The sequence below is a fragment of the Bombina bombina genome, chromosome 5, assembly GCF_027579735.1.
Source record: "Bombina bombina isolate aBomBom1 chromosome 5, aBomBom1.pri, whole genome shotgun sequence".
Lineage (NCBI taxonomy): Eukaryota > Metazoa > Chordata > Amphibia > Anura > Bombinatoridae > Bombina > Bombina bombina.
This window is the reverse complement of record NC_069503.1, coordinates 1,021,572,561-1,021,587,951: the sequence shown is the minus strand read 5'-3', so window position 1 is coordinate 1,021,587,951 and position 15,391 is coordinate 1,021,572,561.

Genomic DNA, 15,391 nt, shown 5'->3' with positions numbered 1-15,391 from the left:
AGATCTACTGCACTAAGCACATTCCTTTCAAATTGTATTTATAAGCATCCCTAATGCATATTTGTTAAGAGACGTATTGGCAGGCTTCAAAATTAAATCATTTACACATAAATACTAATAAAATGAAACAATAGCTTTCCAGAACAAGTAAAATAGTTGTATAACTTAGACTCAGATTAGATGTAAATAAATAACATAAAAAATAACTATTTATATACCCCCTCTAGGTATTTAGAACATGCAGAGTTCCTCCCACTTTCAGTTCATACAACATCACATTGATTACACAAACAAGCAGCAGTATCTCATTTAAGCATCTCACTGTAAGATATTTGTCAGTTGCTGTGAATGTGATTCTCCCTCTTCCCTATCCCATGTAGATATATTCTGCTAATGTGCATGATGCTAAGGAAGAAATACAAAATGACAGTAACTTACTGGTTAGTAGAAGCTGCAGCTGACGTTCCAGTTTATTCAGCAATGCATAGAACAGTACAGTATATACTACCTGCCAGCCCAAGGACTTCAGCAGCACTGAATGCACAGTATCAGCAACTGCATCCTGGCTTCACTGAGCACATCTAGACAGGCTCAGTTTTCTGACCTTCTCAGTCTGGGAACTACCAAGACCATTTCAGCAAGGAGGGGTAATCTGGATTCTACCACAGAGTGTTTCTAAAAATAGCACCTGCAAAAGGAACAGCTGGAGCTTAAAGAAACAGTAACCTGTCTGCAGCTCTCTGAGCATCACAGCCTCATGACCTGATTAATTTGTATAGGCCTACTATCTTTTATTTAAAAAATGTAGAAGAGTAAAAAAAAAAAAAAAAAAAGAGTGCAAACTGCAGTGACGATGCCTTTGTTTTTTTTTTACTGGTGTTCCTATTAATGTATTGCAATATGAAAATGTCAGTGCATAATTTTACAATTTGAATAAGAACTTAAACTTTTCTGGCTTACAGGGATACTAAACTCAATAATTTTATTTAATGATTTGGATAGAGCATGCAATTTTAAGCAACATTCTAATTTACTCCTATTGTCATTTTTTCTTTGTGCTCTTGCTATCTTTATTTAAAAAGCAGGAATATAAAGCTTAAGAGCCAGCACATTTTTGGTTCAGAACCTGGGTTATGTTTGCTTATTGGTTTGCTAAATATAGCCACCAATCAGCAAATGCTATCCATGGCGCTGAACCTAAAATGGACTGGCTCCTTAGTTTTTATTCCTGCTTCTAAATAAAGATAGCACAAGAATGAAGAAAAATTGATAATAGGAGTAAATTAGAAAGTTGCTTAAAATTGCATGCTCTATCTGAATCATTAAAGAAAAAAAACTGGGTTTAGCATCCCTTTAAAATACTATTTGTTAAACTAAGTGGATAATTATTTTTTTCTTCATATTAGCAGCAGTTAAACACGTTAGAATATGAACATTTTTGCATGTAAAAGTTAAAGCATATGTGCATCTTATCTGGTTTAATTGGCCAATAGAGACAACTTTCACAGCATTATCGGTGGACAAAGACATACCTACATATGCATCAAGTCAAAAAATAATCATCCTCTAAAACTGTAATGCTTCTTAAAATATGCTAGGAAGCACACCAGATTCTCTGTTAGCAAGGAGGATCACAACTTTCAGAGTTGCATTATTGCAAAAGTGGGCAAAATAAATTATAAAGTTCATTACATAGTTAAAAATGTTATAAGTAATAACATTTTGAGTTTAAAGGGGTCACAAAGACTCAACATTTTTCTTTCACGATTCAGCTAGAGCATAAGATTTTAAACAACTTTACAATTTAACTTTTGTTATCTGTCATTTTCTTCTATTGGTATCCTTTGTTGAAAAGCATGCCTACATAGGCCCAGGAGCAGCAATGCACTACTGAGAGCTAACTGCTAATTGGTGGCTGCACATATATACCTCTTGTCATTGTCACACCCAATATGTCTAGCGAGCTCCCAGTAGTACATTGTTGCTCCTTCAACAAAGGTTAATGAAGCAAATTTAATAATAGAAGGAAAATGGTAAAGTTGTTTAAAATTACAGGCTTTATCTGAATTATGAAAAAAAAACATTTTGAGTTTCATGTCCCTTTAATGCCTCTTTAATTAATGGTAGATGGTGTAAAGGATTAATTATGAAATATGTTATTTAAAAAAAAATCACTTTTATTTTTTTCTCTATTCTTTAAAAATGTTTTCCATACAGCTAAGTAAAAAGCTGTTACTCAGTAAACACATTCCCTATTATAGGATAAACAGCAAATTAATTTCCATAAATGTTAAGACTTAGCTCACAAAAAAAGTATGTGCAAACAGACAGAAGAACTGACAAAACAAAATTGTCATTTGCTATATTTTATTTTTTTTTTAATCTGAAAATGGATTATTAATTCATTTTATACGGCCAATTTTTTATTAAAAATTATTTTCATTAAAATGGAACACGACAGGGGTGTCCGCTGTTGCCACTCCTATTAGCCATATGCTACCTCACAAAACACACTCGGCTAGATTTAGAGTTTTGTCGGTAAGGACCCGCGTAGCTAACGCCGGCTTTTTTCTGGCCGCACCATAAAAATAACTCTGGTATTGAGAGTCCACATAAAGGCTGCGTTAGGCTCAAAAAAAGGAGCGTAGAGCATATTTAACGCAGCTTCAACTCTCGATACCAGAGTTGCTTACGCAAGCGGCCAGCCTCAAAAACGTGCTTGTGCACGATTCCCCCATAGGAAACAATGGGGCTGTTTGAGCTGAAAAAAACCTAACACCTGCAAAAAAGCCGCGTTCAGCTCCTAACGCAGCCCCATTGTTTGCTATGCGTAAACACTTCCTACGTCTGCACCTAACACTCTAACATGTACCCCGAGTCTAAACACCCCTAACCTTACACTTATTAACCCCTATTCTGCCGCCCCCGCTATCGCTGACCCCTGCATATTATTATTAACCCCTAATCTACCGCTCCGGACACCGTCGCTACTTACATTATTCCTATGTACCCCTAATCTGCTGCCCTAACATCGCCGACCCCTATATTATATTTATTAACCCCTAATCTGCCCCCCACAACGTCGCCTCCACCTGCCTACACTTATTAACCCCTAATCTGCCGAGCGGACCTGAGCGCTACTATAATAAAGTTATTAACCCCTAATCCGCCTCACTAACCCTATAATAAATAGTATTAACCCCTAATCTGCCCTCCCTAACATCGCCGACACCTAACTTCAATTATTAACCCCTAATCTGCCGACCGGAGCTCACCGCTATTCTAATAAATGTATTAACCCCTAAAGCTAAGTCTAACCCTAACACTAACACCCCCCTAAGTTAAATATAATTTACATCTAACGAAATTAATTAACTCTTATTAAATAAATTATTCCTATTTAAAGCTAAATACTTACCTGTAAAATAAATCCTAATATAGCTGCAATATAAATTATAATTACATTGTAGCTATTTTAGGATTAATATTTATTTTACAGGTAACTTTGTAATTATTTTAACCAGGTACAATAGCTATTAAATAGTTAAGAACTATTTAATAGTTACCTAGTTAAAATAATTACAAAATTACCTGTCAAATAAATCCTAACCTAAGTTACAATTAAACCTAACACTATGATATCATTAAATTAATTAAATAAAATACCTACAATTACCTACAATTAAACCTAACACTACACTATCAATACATTAATTAAATACAATATCTACAAATAACTACAATGAAATAAACTAACTAAAGTACAAAAAATAAAAAAGAACTAAGTTACAAAAAATAAAAAAATATCTACAAACATAAGAAAAATATTACAACAATTTTGAACTAATTACACATACTCTAAGCCCCCTAATAAAACAACAAAGCCCCCCAAAATAAAAAATGCCCTACCCTATTCTAAATTAATAAAGTTTAAAGCTCTTTTACCTTACCAGCCCTGAACAGGGCCCTTTGCGGGGCATGCCCCAAGAAGTTCAGCTCTTTTGCCTGTAAATAAAACATACAATACCCCCCCCAACATTACAACCCACCACCCACATACCCCTAATCTAACCCAAACCCCCCTTAAATAAACCTAACACTAAGCCCCTGAAGATCTTCCTACCTTGTCTTCACCATACCAGGTTCCCCGATCGGTCCTGAAGAGCTCCTCCGATGTCCTGATCCAAGCCCAAGCGGGGGGCTGAAGATGTCCATAATCCGGTAGAAGTCTTCATCCAAGCGGGGCAGAAGAGGTCTTCCATCCGATTGAAGTCTTCATCCAGGCGGCATCTTCTATCGACATCCATCTGGAACGGAGCGGCAGCATCCTGAAGACCTCCGACGCGGAACATCCATCCTGGCCGACGACTGAACAACGAATGACGGTTCCTTTAAATGACGTCATCCAAGATGGCGTCCCTCGAATTCCGATTGGCTGATAGGATTCTATCAGCCAATCAGAATTAAGGTAGGAAAATTCTGATTGGCTGATGGAATCAGCCAATCAGAATCAAGTTCAATCCGATTGGCTGATCCAATCAGCCAATCAGATTGAGCTCGCATTCTATTGGCTGTTCCGATCAGCCAATAGAATGCAAGCTAAATCTGATTGGCTGATTCCATCAGCCAATCAGAATATTCCTACCTTAATTCCGATTGGCTGATAGAATCCTATCAGCCAATCGGAATTCGAGGGACGCCATCTTGGATGACGTAATTTAAAGGAACCGTCATTCATCGTTTAGTCGTCGGCCAGGATGGATGTTCCGCGTCGGAGGTCTTCAGGATGCTGCCGCTCCGTTCCAGATGGATGTCGATAGAAGATGCCGCCTGGATGAAGACTTCAATCGGATGGAAGACCTCTTCTGCCCCGCTTGGATGAAGACTTCTACCGGATCATGGACATCTTCAGCCCCCCGCTTGGGCTTGGATCAGGACATCGGAGGAGCTCTTCAGGACCGATCGGTGAACCTGGTATGGTGAAGACAAGGTAGGAAGATCTTCAGGGGCTTAGTGTTAGGTTTATTTAAGGGGGGTTTGGGTTAGATTAGGGGTATGTGGGTGGTGGGTTGTAATGTTGGGGGGGGGGTATTGTATGTTTTTTTTACAGGCAAAAGAGCTGAACTTCTTGGGGCATGCCCCGCAAAGGGCCCTGTTCAGGGCTGGTAAAGTAAAAGAGCTTTTAACTTTAGTAATTTAGAATAGGGTAGGGCATTTTTTATTTTGGGGGGCTTTGTTGTTTTATTAGGGGGCTTAGAGTAGGTGTAATTAGTTTAAAATTGTTGTAATATTTTCTTATGTTTGTAGATATTTTTTATTTTTTGTAACTTAGTTCTTTTTTATTTTTTGTACTTTAGTTAGTTTATTTCATTGTAGTTATTTGTAGGTTTTGTATTTAATTAATGTATTGATAGTGTAGTGTTAGGTTTAATTGTAGGTAATTGTAGGTATTGTATTTAATTAATTTATTGATAGTGTAGTGTTAGGTTTAATTGTAGGTAATTGTAGGTATTTTATTTAATTAATTTAATGATAATATAGTGTTAGGTTTAATTGTAACTTAGGTTAGGATTTATTTGACAGGTAATTTTGTAATTATTTTAACTAGGTAACTATTAAATAGTTCTTAACTATTTAATAGCTATTGTACCTGGTTAAAATAATTACAAAGTTGCCTGTAAAATAAATATTAATCCTAAAATAGCTACAATGTAATTATAATTTATATTGTAGCTATATTAGGATTTATTTTACAGGTAAGTATTTAGCTTTAAATAGGAATAATTTATTTAATAAGAGTTAATTTATTTTGTTAGAATAAAATTATATTTAATTTAGGGGGGTGTTAGTGTTAGGGTTAGACTTAGCTTTAGGGGTTAATACATTTATTAGAATAGCGATGAGCTCCGGTCGGCAGATTAGGGGTTAATAATTGAAGTTAGGTGTCGGCGATGTTAGGGAGGGCAGATTAGGGGTTAATACTATTTATTATAGAGTTAGTGAGGCGGATTAGGGGTTAATAACTTTATTATAGTAGCGCTCAGGTCCGCTCGGCAGATTAGGGGTTAATAAGTGTAGGCAGGTGGAGGCGACGTTGTGCGGGGCAGATTAGGGGTTAATAAATATAATATAGGGGTCGGCGGTGTTAGGGGCAGCAGATTAGGGGTACATAAGGATAACGTAGTTGGCGGTCGGCAGATTAGGGGTTAAAAAAATTGAATCGAGTGTCGGCGATGTGGGGGGACCTCGGTTTAGGGGTACATAGATAGTTTATGGGTGTTAGTGTACTTTAGAGTACAGTAGTTAAGAGCTTTATGAACCGGCATTAGCCCAGAAAGCTCTTAACTACTGACTTTTTTCCTGCAGCTGGAGTTTTGTCGTTAGAATTCTAACGCTCACTTCAGCCACGACTCTAAATACCGGAGTTAGAAAAATCCCATTGAAAAGATAGGATACGCAATTTACGTAAGGGGATCTGCGGTATGGAAAAGTCGCGGCTGAAAAGTGAGCGCTAGACCCTTTTTTGAGTGACTCCAAATACCAGAGTTAGCCTAAAACCAGCGTTAGGAGCCTCTAACGCTGGTTTTCACGGCTAACGCCAAACTCCAAATCTAGGCCACTGACTTTCTTATCAAATCTAAAATGCACTACCTCAGGGTTAACATCACAATGCATATATCGGTCTTATTTTACCTCAATTACGCCTCATTGTAACAAGAGACACAATCACTTCTGAACACTTGGCATAAAAAGGCCCATCTCTCTTGGATGGGTAGAAACCATGCAGTTAAGGTGACGATATTACCAAAGTACCTCTATCTATTTAAAAAACTTCCACTGGAGTTATCACTCTCATACCTTCATGCACAACAAAGAATGATAGAATCATTCATCTGTTCCCAGTGTAAAGCATGCATTCCCCAAAAAAACATATACTTAGCTAAAGAACAAGGAGAAATGAGTTCTCCTAACTTAATTGATTATGATAGGGCCTCCCATCTATCACGAATAGTGGCATGGAATCATTCGTCCCCTACCAAACCCTGGACCCAATTAGAAGCCCAAATAGTAGGCTAAAACCTTAGCGAACTTTGCTGAATTCCTGCAAAATTCAGACCCAAAAATGAACACACCAATTACTACGTAAACAGCACATTAAAAGAATGGGATAAACTTCTATATACACACCTGACTTTTTCAAGTCCCATCTCACCCATGACGCCCCTGCTTGATAACCCAGTCTTTGGTAGCCTCAAATTCCCACATGCAGCTATGATAAACAACAAACCCTCAAACATTCCAATTTACTTGATCCTTAAATATGGCCACATAAACACACAAGCAGTCATCACCCAAAAAATACACCCACCTTTTACACACTTATACCCCTACTTTCAAATTCGACATGCTATCAGTACATCGCCACACAGATCAGATATAGTTAGACCCCTCACGCCATTTGAGGTGCTCTACTCCAATACCAAATGTACTAGATGCCACATCTCCTTGATACATAAAATGATTCAACGCCCTGCTGTGGATAGCAAGCCATCTTATATACAAAGATGGGAAACTGCTTCAAATAGAACTGACTGACACACAATGGGGGAGGATCTATGACACAATCAATAAATCCTCACTTTCCCAGAACATTATAGAGATGATCTACAAATTACTATCCTGTTTTAATCTAACGTTGAATAGATTGCATAGTATTTATCCGAGTGCATCCCCGCTTTGTTGGAGGAGGTAAGCAATCTCTTGCATATTTGGTGGGGCTGCCCGCTGCTCCATATATAGTGGAGGGATGTTTCTGAGAGCATTCACAAAACCCTGGGTACAAACATTGACCTAAATCAGACAATAGTACTACTCAATGATCTCCCGAAAGTTCCTTGCCTGCTTAGATGAAAACCTTTTCAGTATAACGTTTAATCCCAAGACTGTGGAAATCCACCCAACCCCTTACTTATGCGTCATACATTAAAGAAGTAGAACATGTGTTAGAGATGGAAAAAATACATTACATATATTGGTAGACATTCATTTTAGATATTATTTTCATATGGGAATAGAGACCTCGGATTTGAACTAAAAATGATGAGTCTTTGAACCTGAATTTTAAGTCATTATACAATTCCCTTCTCCCTCCCCCCTTCCCTCCCTCACCCCCCCCCCACCTCCCTTAATTTTCTCATATATATTTCTTCTTTTTCTTGTTTTCCTTATTTCTTCCACTTGCTCTAGGCATCACCCAAAGCAGAATTGGATTAGAGTGATCTAGATAACTGTGCAGAGCCTGTCCAAATACTTTTCAGATGATCTTGCCGTATAACTGCACATGTATGTGTTTGCTGTTGACATTTTGTAAGGTTGTCACCTCACTTTGCTTATAGTAATACAAAAATTGTCATGGCAACACTTTTGAATGAATAAGTTACTTTGTAGAAATGTAATTTTGATGCCTTTATTGTTATTGTTATTATAACAATCAATAAACATATTTAATAAAAAAAATATTTTCATTAAAAAAATGTTATTCCCCATAATTTCCTATGGGGAATATTTTCAGGGCATCATAGGAGAAGCTAGGCAGCAGCATAAATTGACACCACAGGAGGAACAGGGCATGGTAGTTCATATATATTAACAAAGTCACAGCAAGGAGTGTGCATCACACTATGGATACAGAGTAAGATCATTGTCTAAAATTGGAGCTGAAGTAGCAATACAAATGGGCAGGTGGGCAAACTGGGCAGCAGAGGAACAACAGTGATGTATAGTACAGTGGTGTATATATACATTAACAAAGTTCTAGCAAGGTGTGGGGGCATCACACAATGGATGCAGCACAAGAATGTTGTCTAAAATTGCCACAAGTTGGGGCAACATTAGCACAAAGGGCCAGGCAAGCAACCAGGGCAGCAGAGGAGGATTAGATCATGGTGGTATATACAACAATGAAGTCACAGCAAGGAGTGGGTCTCCTACAGTGGAGTCAGAGCGTTATCTAACATATCATTTGCTGTACAAATGAGCTGGTCGGCACACAGCAGGAGAGGAATAACAATACATGATTTTATTACAAGACCAGAGACTCATATTTTTGCATTCTCTCTTTTTACTACTCAATGCAGCTTTTAAAAGTACATAATAACATAAACAAACATATTAAAACAGCATAGAAAACAGATAACCACAATAAGTAGCTAAGGATAGAGCTAACTTATAACTCCAAGAAAAAAGTGACCAATCAGAGAAGGAATAGTGACCATAAACTGTCCAATAAGCATCCAAACTTCCTCTTTCTTTTTGCTGCTCAGGCAAGATAAGTATAATTTTTTTTATCTCCAATAAAGTTTAAAATTTCACTCAGTTTTTCTTATTCCTAGTCGATATATATTATATATATTTTCGTTTATTTATTTTTCCCTAACATTCTTAGCTTATATAAGTCATTCACTGTCAGTTATGTTACATTTATCAATGTTTAAGTTTTAAATTTGCCTCCGTTTTTTCGGCCCCTTGCTATTTTAACCTCTGCACTTCGTCCCACATTCCCTCCGGTTTTGTCCTTTCATTATTATAGCTCCCTATTACCTCCGGTTTCCCGTTTTTCTGACTGAAGTGTTTTGCAGTCAGTTTTCCTCCTCCATCTTCCCTTTGCCACTAACGTTCCGGTCGCCATCTTGTGGGCCGGACTTCCTTTCCCGCCCCTCAGCCTGACGTGTTTTGCCCTCCCTGTCAGTCTGAGTCAGCTCTCCTCACGACCGGCAACATTTGTTGCCATTGTTTCCCTCAGACGAAGCAAATTGTTTTACAAAGCATTTTCTTGCCTTACATTGCCATCTTGTGGTAAAACGTTATTAACAAACTATTTAATTTCAAAACGGTTTTTACACATGTTAAACCTTTTTAAGTATTATTATTATATAATTCAATTGTAGCTATATATTTTTGTTCTAGTATTATCTACACATATTTAAAATTTGAGTATTTAATTTATACCTTACAAACGTTTTATTTAAATTATAAATAAAAAATATTAAGTTATTAAAATGTCTGAAAACCCAGAAAGTTCTCCTCCTTTAACAGCACAGACTGTTCAAATTATGATTGATTCATCAATGAACAATCTTTTCAATAAAATGTCTTCATTAATGGGCATTAAAGAAACTAAAAAATCTTTAAAGAGAAAAAATCCCTCAATTTCTGTAATTGCCAGCAAAAAGCTTATAACAAAATCTCGTCAGCTTTTGTCTGACACCACAATTCCTCGCAGCACGGGAACAAAAACTGCTGCTAATAGAACCCTGAATCCCAAGGGTGTCCAAATGGGAGATACTAACACAAGTACAATATTTAAAGAAAATATAAAAAATGTTGAAAAATCATCCTCTGATGAAAACAACTCTGAGGATGGTAGTTATACAGATTTAAACTCAGATTCTATAGATGTGGAATCTGAAAATTCAGATTATACCCCTGCCACAAAAAGGCATAAGAAAATGCATAAAAAATTAAAAGAATATATTGAGGAGGAGACAGAATTCACTGATTGTCTAGGTTTACCAAGATTTAATCCCGATGAACTTCACCATCCCGCTCTGCGGAATGGTGCCCCAATATAGAGGTGGCAAAATTTATAGATTTCCAACTCAGGAAACCTTTAAAGAAACAGACTCGCAACAAGATGAGAGCGGAATGTCCTCGCCCTTTACTCCCAAAAAATGCTTCAATTACCCCTGAGGTTGACCCTAAAATCCTTAAATTCATTGGTGCCCCAGGCTACAAGGTTAAAAAAGGAATTGATAGATCCTGGAGGATTTGTCAGGACAAATTGTTAGACTCCATAGGTCCCCTGACCAAGTTATTCGAGTTATCTGAACAGGGTGTTGCAGAGGATGCCCCACTGGACCCTTATGTTGTCAGAGAATGGGTCCAACGGCTCCTATGTTTCATAGGTAACACAAATGCTGCCATGACCCTAGAGAGACGAAGAAATATATTGCGAAAAATCGATCCAAAAATATCGGATTTCGCTTCCAATGAAATATCTCCGGACGACAATGGGTTGTTATTTGGTGACTCTTATTTGAAAGAGCTCAATCAATATGTTAACACCTTTTCAAATCTCAATAAGGTTAAAACTTCTGTGAAAAAGATTTTTTACCCTAATCAGAGTTTCTCTGATAGGGCCAGGAGAGGCAGAGGCCGCTTTCCCGGCCGTCAACCATTCCTATCCAGGTCTCATTATAACCAGTCCCATCAACCCTATTATTCTACCCAACATCAATATCAATTCAACAGAAGTTTCCAAGAGCCTTCAACCTCAACAACTTTCTTCCCAGCAAGGAGCCGCCCTTGGAACCAAAGAGGCTTCAGGGGTAGATCAAGATCAAGACAAGCTCCAGGTAAGATTATTGGTTCCTTTTCAGATTCCTTCTTCCCAAAACAGAATTGGTGGCAGAATTGCTTTGTTTGCCCAAAACTGGGCGTCAATCACTTCCGACCCTTGGGTTCTTCAAGCGGTGTCAGGAATTTTCATAGAATTTATTTCCCTTCCCATTCAAATAAAATTTCCACAACCAATTCATTTCTCCCAAAAAGACAAAATTCTGGTTCAAAAAGAAATTTTTTCCCTTTCTTCCAAAAAAGCTATTCTTCCGGTCCATCATCCTCAAAATTGTTATTTAAGCAATCTTTTTCTTGTCAAAAAGAAAAACAACCAATTCAGACCGGTTATAAATCTAAAATCTTTAAACGCTTACGTTGTTTACCATCATTTCAAGATGGAAGGCATTAATTTATTAAGAGAATGTCTAAGGGAAAACGATTGGTTAGTTCGTTTAGATCTCACAGACGCCTATTTAACCGTTCCAATCGCTCAAGAGCACTGGAAATTTTTAACTTTCCGTTGGGAAGATCAGTTTTGGAATTTCACCTGTCTTCCTTTCGGCCTATCCTCTGCTCCTTGGATTTTCACAAAATTACTCAAACCAGTAATAGCTTGGTTGAGGCTTCGAGGTGTCCGTCTAATTATCTATTTGGATGACATACTTATCATGGACCAGAATTTTCTCTCACTCCAAAATCATTTGTTTTCAACAATCTCCCTTTTGGAATCTCTAGGTTTCTTAGTAAACAAACAGAAATCAGTTCTGGTTCCTACCAAATCTCTAATCTTTTTAGGTTTCAAGATAGATACAATCCTTTCCACTTTGAGTCTCCCATTAGACAAAGTGAAGAATATAAAGAAAGAGATTTCCAAAACTTTATCCAAAGATTCAGTTCCCATCAGAACTATAGCCAGGATAGTAGGGTTACTTTCATCCTCTATTCAGGCTATTTTTCCTGCCCCCCTTCATTATCGCGAACTTCAAAGATTGAAAATCCTTCATTTGAGAAAAGGTTTTTCCTACTCTCACTTGATTCCCATATCTCCAGAAGCGAAAGAAGAACTTTCTTGGTGGCTTTCACATTTAGAGGCCTGGAACGGAAGAGCCATTTTTGGCAAAACTCCGGATTTCATCATCGAATCCGATGCCAGCCTTTCAGGCTGGGGAGCTCGTTGCGGTCCTTCCATCACAGGTGGCAAATGGACTCTGGAAGAAAAACGCTTTCACATAAATTGTTTAGAATTATTGGCTGGCTCGTTTGCAGTCAAGAGTTTTGCAAAGTTTTCTTCTCCAGTTTCTATTTTACTGCGCATGGACAATATATCTGCGGTGCAGTATCTCAATCGTTTGGGAGGCACCAAGTCCAGGGACCTGTCCAATATCACCAAGGATTTTATTCATCTTTGTTTGGACAGGAACATTTCAGTCAGAGCAGAATATATTCCAGGACAAGCGAATTCAATGGCGGACTGGGGATCTCGTCATTTGACGGATTTCAGCGATTGGAAATTGGACAAGAGTCTTTTTCTCTCGCTCCAATCTCTCAGAGGTCCCTTTTGTTTGGATCTTTTCGCATCCAGGACCAATTTTCAGATTCTTCCTTATTTCAGCTGGCGCCCAGACCCGGAAGCAGCTGCCATAGATGCTTTTCTCCATCCATGGCCACGTCTAGGGGTCTACGCGTTTCCTCCATTCTCGATGATCCCGAGGACGATTTCAATTGTCCGCAGGGATCTCCTTCGTCTAATGATTGTGACCCCCCTTTGGCCGACACAGTCATGGTATCCATCCCTCCATCCCTTCTGGAAATGTCCATCCATTCTTCTTCCTTGTCTTCCCCATCTTCTTACGGATCCAGAGGGCAATTGCCACGATCTAGTCCTTCAAGGTTCTCTTCTCCTGGTAGCATGGACGATCTCAGGGGACCCTGGGCTCTCCGAGGCCTTTCGGCTGGAGCAAGATCCCTCTTTCAGGAATCTTGGGCCCCGGGCACTCGTAAATGCTACTTTGCCGCTTGGTCTAAATGGTCTAGCTGGTGCTTGCAAAGGAATCTGGATCCAGTTTCTTCAGATCTAACTGACATTATTAATTATTTATCACACCTTTTTGATTTAGGTTTAGCATATAGAACTATCAATGTACATCGCTCAGCTATTTCTGCTAGACATAATTTGATTAATAATGCTTCTATAGGTAAACATCCTTTAGTTTGTAGGATCCTCAAGGCCATGAGACTAAAACGTCCTCCAATTCCTAAACATGAATTTTTCTGGGATGTGGACCTAATTTTTTCCCTTTTTAAGTCTTGGCCACATAATGCCTCATTATCTTTTAAACAACTCACAGCTAAACTCGCCACTCTTCTTTGCCTAATTTCTTTCAGAAGAGTTTCTGACGTTAAAGCCCTAGATTGGAATTCTAAACGCTTCTCTCCGGAGGGCGTTACCTTTTTCATTTCACGAAGAACTAAAACCCTTTCCACATCTATCTTTTACCCTTACCTTCCTTCTGAACCTTCCCTTTGTGTGGTTGAATGTTTGAAATCTTATGAATCCAGAACTTTACCTTTTAGAAAACCTTCTAATAGCCAACTTTTAATTTCCTTTATTCCCCCTCATGCTGCCGTATCCTCTATTTCCATAGCGAGATGGGTTAAATGGGTCATGAAAGAAGCTGGGATCGATATTTCTTTCTCAGCCCATTCAGTTAGAGGTTCTGCTGCTTCTAAAGCCTTTTTGAAGTCTGCTCCGCTTCAGCGAATTTTGGATGCGGTAGATTGGTCTTCAGACTCTACCTTTAAACAATTCTATTTCAGACCCATTCAACATGCCTCACTTAACTTATTTTCTTAAATGGTTTATACTAGGATTAATGTGCTTTAAACTTGCAAAAATATGAGTCTCTGGTCTTGTAATAAAATTCCGATTATCCTAATATTTTGAAGGTATAATCTAGATTTTATTAATGACACAGAGACGAGTATTTTCCCACCTCAATTATGTTTGATACCCTCCCTTTAAGAATTATTTTATATTGTTATTATTACTTATTTTTTCTTATTTCGACAGTTTCCATCTGAAGGAAATCCTTTCCTTAAATCGGGATTTGTACCTTCTATTCAAGAGGATTTTCACCTGACAAGTACCCTTAGATCCAAGTCATCTTCTGCAATCAAGTTCTTATCTCACAAGTTTTCCTTCAATCAAACTTTCAACTGTTATGCATATGTTTTATTCTGTTTGGGACTTTTTGGCCTGTTACTAGTTCTAAATTTTTTTCCATGGGTGAGCATCAGTCAAGAAAGAGGAAGTTTGGATGCTTATTGGACAGTTTATGGTCACTATTCCTTCTCTGATTGGTCACTTTTTTCTTGGAGTTATAAGTTAGCTCTATCCTTAGCTACTTATTGTGGTTATCTGTTTTCTATGCTGTTTTAATATGTTTGTTTATGTTATTATGTACTTTTAAAAGCTGCATTGAGTAGTAAAAACAGAGAATGCAAAAATACTCGTCTCTGTGTCTTTAATAAAATCTAGATTATACCTTCAAAATATTAGGATAATCGGAATTGTTTATATACATTAGCAGTCACAGGAAGACGCAGGCCTCATAATATGGACAACAGAGTGTTAAAGAGTGTGTCCAAAAGTAAGTAAGGATTTAAAAATAAAACATATGCTTTATTTAAACGTCAAAAATATCCACTATTATAACACCAAATAACTGACAACTGATAACTGATAAGCCATTTGATCCTCTAGACATGACATTTTGGTGTAAATATAGGAATAATTCAACTAGTTGTGTGTGTTTTGAGCAGGCCTGTCCAAACTATAGTCCAATGGCCACATCTGGCATATAACAACCAAGCAGAAAACAGACATCAATAATTTGTTACTGAAAAAGTAGTTGTACACTTCTCATTATGCCAGGCACAAAAGCACTACCTTAAATTAGCCCATTTAGCCTCAGACGGCACTAAGGAAGAGTGT